The following is a 5820-nucleotide window of genomic DNA, read 5'->3' as shown; positions in this document are numbered from 1 at the left end:
GGAGAAGGAAGGAAGAAAGAAAGAAAGGGATGGAGGAAGGAAGGAAGAAGAAAGGAAGGGATGGGAGGAAGGAAGCAGAAAGAAAGGGATGGGAGGAAGAAAGAAAGAAGAAAGGGATGGGAGGAGAAGGAAGACCGGGATGGGAAGGAAAAGAAAGGGATGGGATGGAGGAAGGAAGAAAGAAAGGGATGGGAGCAGGAAGGAAGAAAGAAAGGGAGGGAAGGAAGGAAGGAAAAGAAGGGATGGGAGGAGAAGAAATGAAAGGGATGGGGAGGAAGGAAGGAAATGAAAGAGGGATGGGAGGCAGGAAGAAATGAAGGGCTGGGAAGGAAGAAGGAAAGAAAGGGATGGGAGGGAAAGGTGGGAAGGACGGAAGGAGGGAAGGAAAGATAAGAGGATGGAAGGAAGGAGGGAAGGAACGATAAAGAAGGATGGAAGAAAGGGTAGGAAGGAAGGAAAGGGAGGGCAGGAAGGATGAATGGATGGCAAGACATGGGGAGGGAGGAAGGAAAGGACTGGAAGGAAGAATGAATGGAAGGAAGGACGGATGACGCGAAGGGATGAAGGAAGGAGGAAGGGAAGGGAAGGAAGGAAGGAAGAATGAAGCCAGAAAGGAGAAATGGGAAGGAATGAAAGAAAGAAATGGGAAGGAATGGAGGAATGGAAAGGGAAGGGATGGAGGAAGGGAGAGGGACGAAAGAAAGAAGAAGAAAGAAAGGGAGGGAAGGAGGAAAAAGGGATGGAAGGAAGGAAGAATGACAGAAAGAAGGCATGGAAGGAAGGAAAGACAGAATGGGAAGGAAGGAACGAAAGAATGGGAAGGAAGGCAAGGAAGGAAGGGAGAAGAAGAAAGAACAGGATGGGAAGGAAGGAAGGGATGGGAGGGAAGGAAGAAGAAGAGAAGGGCTGAGGAAGGAAGGAAGGAAGGGGAATGGAAAGGAAGGAAGAAGAACCGAAAGACAAGGGATGGGAAAGAAAGAAAGAAAGAAACGGGATAGGGAAGACAGAAAGAAAGCAAGGGATGGGCAAGAAAGACACGCACCGAAAGAGCTGGGCAAGCCAGCCAGCACAGACAAGGGATGGGAAGCAAGACAAGAAAGAAAAGGGCTGGGGAAGGACAGAAAGAAAGAAAGGGCGAAGAAAGGGATGGGAAGGAAGAAAGAAAGCAAAGGGATGGGAAGGCAGAAAGAACGAAAAGGGATGGGAAGGAAGACAAGACAGAAAGGTGAAAGGGATAGGGAAGGCAGGAAGAAAGAAAGCAAGAAAGGGATGGGAAGGAAGGAAGAAGAAAGAAAGAAAGGGATGTGAAGGAAGGAAGAAAGAAAGACCAGTGATGGGACGGACGGCAAGAAGAAGACAGGGATGGGGAAGGACGGCCAGAACTAGCAGGGAAGGAAGGCAGAAAGAAAGAAACGAAGCGGGAGGACGAAAGACCGAAAGGGATGGGAAGGAAGCGAAAGATCCTTCCTTCCTCCCTCCCTTTCATTTCCTTCCTTCCTCCCTCCCTCCCATTTCCTTCCTCCCTCCCTCCCTTTCATTTCCTTCCTTCCTCCATCCCTTCCTTCATTTCCTTCCTTCCTCCCTCCCTCCCTTTCATTTCCTCCCTCCCTCCCTTTCTTTTCCTTCCTTCCTCCATCCCTTCCTTTCATTTCCTTCCTTCCTCCCTCCCTCCCTCCTTTTCATTTCCTCCCTCCCTCCCTTCCATTTCCTTCCTCCCTTCCATTTCCTTCCTCCCTCCCTCCCCTTCATTTCCTTCCTCCCTCCCTCCCTCCCTCCCTCCCTCCCTCCCTTTCATTTCCTTCCTTCCTCCCTCCCTCCCTCCCTTTCATTTCCTTCCTCCCTCCCTCCCTTCCTTTCATTTCCTTCCTTCCTCCCTCCCTCCCTTCCTTTCATTTCCTCCCTCCCTCCCTCCCTTTCTTTTCCTTCCTTCCTCCCTCCCTTTCTTTTCCTTCCTTCCTCCCTCCCTCCCATTTCCTTCCTTCCTCCCTCCCTCTCTCCTTTTCATTCCCTCCCTCCCTCCCTCCCTTTCATTCCCTCCCTCCCTCCCTTCCATTTCCTTCCTCCCTTCCATTTCCTTCCTCCCTCCCTCCCTTCCATTTCCTTCCTCCCTCCCTCCCCTCCATTTCCTTCCTTCCTCCCTCCCTCCCCTCCATTTCCTTCCTCCCTCCCTCCCTCCCTCCCCTCCATTTCCTTCCTCCCTCCCTCCCCTCCATTTCCTTCCTCCCTTCCTCCCCTCCATTTCCTTCCTCCCTCCCTCCCTCCCCTCCCTTCCCTTCCTCCTTTACCTTCATTACTTTGTCCATCCATTTTCTTTCCTTCCTTCGTTCGTTCCTTCCTTCCTTCCTCCATCCATTCCCTCCCTCCCTTTTCTTCCCTCCCTCCCTCCCTTTTCTTCCCTCCCTCCCTCCCTCCCTTTTCTTCCCTCCCTCCCCTTCCTTCATCCTTTCCTCCCTCCCACCCCTCCTTCCTTCCTTCCTTCCTTCCTCTCCCCTTTCTCTCCCCTTTCTTCCTTCCTTCATCTCACCTTTCTCTCCCCTTTCTTCCTTCCTTTCTTCCTCCCTCCATCTATTCCCTCCCTTTTCGTCCTTCCCCTTTCTTCCTCCATCCATTCCCTACCTTCCTCCCTTCCCTCCTTTTCCTACCTTCCTCCCTTCCCTCCTTTTCCTTCATTCCTTCCTCCATCCATTTTCTTTCCTTCCTTCCTCCCTCCATCCATTTTCTTTCCTTCCTTCCTCCCTCCATCCATTTCCTCCCTCCCTTTTCTTCTTTCCCTTCCTTCCTTCATCCCCCCCCCTTCATTCTTTCCTCCCACCCCTCCTTCCTTCTCTCCTCTTTCTTCATCCATTCCCTCTCTCCCTTTTTATTCCTTCCTTCCTCCCTCCCTTCTTTCCTTCCCTCCCTCCCCTTCCTTCCTTTTCCTTCATTCCTTCATCCATTTTATTTCTTTCATTCCTTCCTTCCTCCATCCATTTCCTCCCTCCCTTTTTCTTCCTTTCCTTCCTTCCTCCATCCCCTCCCTTCATTCTTTCCTCCCACCCATCCTTCCTTCCCTCCCCTTCTTTCCTCCATCCATTCCTTCCTTTCTTCCCTCCATCCATTCCCTTCCTTATGATATAAGGGGATACAGGTTCTGTTTATTCATCCCAATCTAATGACAGCCCAACATATACTAGTGCTGCCTGTTCACTCCCTACGGACACTGTCCACTGCCCCCACAAAATCATTGTGAAAAAAATAATACAGAAATAAATTGTAAAAAATAATTAAAAATTAGATAAAAATTTAAAAATTCTGACACCCACACCATTGCTCTACTGACACCACCCACTAGCCACCCAAAAGCATTTTGAAAAAAAAAATGGTAAAAATAATAAAACATTAATTTGTAAAAAAAATCATAAAATTGTAAAAAAAAAAATAATAAAAATTAAGAACTACTGACACCATCCTACACATACTACCCACAGCCATACACTCTGAACTCCTATCCCTGTACATACTACCCACTGTCATACACACCACACTGTACATTCCCTATTTAACATTACCTCATTCTGCACTATATACGTCAGCTCAGACACTAACCACACCCCTTTTAAGCCATGCCCAATTTTTAGCGCATTTTAAAACACACCCCTCCTCTCTCCTCCTCCTCCTCCTCCTCCTCTCTCCCTCCTTCCTCCTCCTCCTCTTCCTCTCTCTCACTCCTCCTCCTCTTCCTCTCTCTCACTCCCTCCTCCTCTTCCTCTCTCTCACTCCTCCTCCTCTTCCTCTCTCTCACTCCTCCTCCTCTTCCTCTCTCTCACTCCTCCTCCTCTTCCTCTCTCTCACTCCTCCTCTTCCTCTCTCTCACTCCTCCTCCTCTCTCTCACTCCTCCTCCTCCTCCTCCTCCTCTCTCACTCCTCCTCCTCCTCTCTCTCACTCCTCCTCCTCCTCTCTCTCACTCCTCCTCCTCTCTCTCTCTCACTCCTCCTCCTCTCTCTCACTCCTCCTCCTCCTCTCTCTCACTCCTCCTCCTCCTCTCTCTCACTCCTCCTCCTTCTCTCTTTCTCACTCCTCCTCCTCCTCCTTCTCTCTTTCTCACTCCTCCTCCTCCTCCTTCTCTCTTTCTCACTCCTCCTCCTCCTCCTCCTCCTCCTTCTCTCTTTCTCACTCCTCCTCCTCCTCCTCCTCCTCCTTCTCTCTTTCTCACTCCTCCTCCTCCTCCTCCTCCTCCTTCTCTCTTTCTCACTCCTCCTCCTCCTCTCTTTCTCACTCCTCCTCCTCCTCTCTTTCTCACTCCTCCTCCTCCTCCTCCTCCTCCTCTCTTTCTCACTCCTCCTCCTCCTTCTCTCTTTCTCCTCCTCCTCCTCCTCCTTCTCTCTTTCTCCTCCTCCTCCTCCTCCTCCTCCTCTCAATCTCACTCCTCCTCCTCCTCCTCCTTCTCTCTTTCTCACTCCTCCTCCTCCTCCTCCTTCTTCTCTCTTTCTCACTCCTCCTCCTCCTCCTCCTCCTTCTCTCTTTCTCACTCCTCCTCCTCCTCCTTCTCTCTTTCTCACTCCTCCTCCTCCTCCTCCTCCTTCTCTCTTTCTCTCTTTCTCACTCCTCCTCCTCCTCCTTCTCTCCTCCTCCTCCTTCTCTCCTCCTCCTCCTTCTCTCCTCCTCCTCCTTCTCTCTCTCTCTCTCTCTCTCTCTCTCTCTCTCCTCCTCCTCCTCTCTCGCTTATTATTTCAAATCAACTCCTGTGCTAACTATAACCGTTATCAGACTAAACAATTTAGCTGGAGATCTAGGACTAGTACAAGTTGGCTGAAGAATATGAAATTTTCTCATAGTTACCAATATGGACTCTATGGTGTCAGTGATGTCAGCTTTGACAGTCAGCTCACTTTAGGGTGTGTCTGTTTCCATCTGTTGTCCCTTGTCTCCTGTCTTGTCTTGTGATGTTTGTCTTTTTAAAAAAAAATTATTATGAATCTCCCCCCCCCCCGTCTCTGTTCGTGTCCTACTTTTATCCCACATAAAACCTAGGTGGGCAAATCTTATCTCACCTAAAAGTCAGACTAGGTGCCATTTTCTTTACTAATTGATTTAAATTATCTGAAGGGGCCAGTATAGGATTAGGAATGATTTTGGGTTTCTCTGACAAGGGGCGGTAAAGACACAGAGGCTCAGAGTGTAGTAACCACCATACTGAAAAACTTGCTAACAGTATAACAACCCAGAGGGGAGCTCATTCAACCATGGACTTATAGTGAGTGTTGTCTAGAGTCCGCAGTAGTAGGCCCAAACTGAAGACCGCGCTTGTCAAGGGGAGTGGAATGCGGCCTGGCAGGTCCAACCCAAAAGGGAGCTTGCTGAAGTACAGATGTAGGCCTTGTGCTATCCCTACTCCTCCACAACTTTCCTTACCACTACTGCTGTGCCTGACAGATGGGTATGCTCTCCCTACATTAGCCACTTTGCAAATGTTTGCCATAACCTTAGCGCAGGAACTTAAAAGTACTGTGTGTAACCCAAGATGGCCACCAGGGTCACCTGAATGCAGCGTAGCCAACTGGAAAGCTACTCCAAGAAACCCAGGAAATCATAGAGAAACCAAGTTTCACTAGACTTCCCCCTCCAGCTGCAGTAGCGTTCCAGATGAGTTCCACCTACTATGGAGAAAATAGACTACACCTGCCTACAAACTATTTTGCAAAGTTCTTCAAAAACAATAGTATTGAATTGTTGAAGAGATTGCTAGAGTAGTTCTATTTTATGATGTACTGTCTCAAATGCAGAAAAAGAATTAAATACATTTTCATTTTTTTATCTAAAAAATATTTTTGCAGGTCATT

This window comes from Staurois parvus, unplaced genomic scaffold (assembly GCF_062004578.1).
Source record: "Staurois parvus isolate SC_StPar_1 unplaced genomic scaffold, SC_StPar_1.0 ptg000692l, whole genome shotgun sequence".
Lineage (NCBI taxonomy): Eukaryota > Metazoa > Chordata > Amphibia > Anura > Ranidae > Staurois > Staurois parvus.
Note: the sequence above shows the minus strand (reverse complement) of the source record.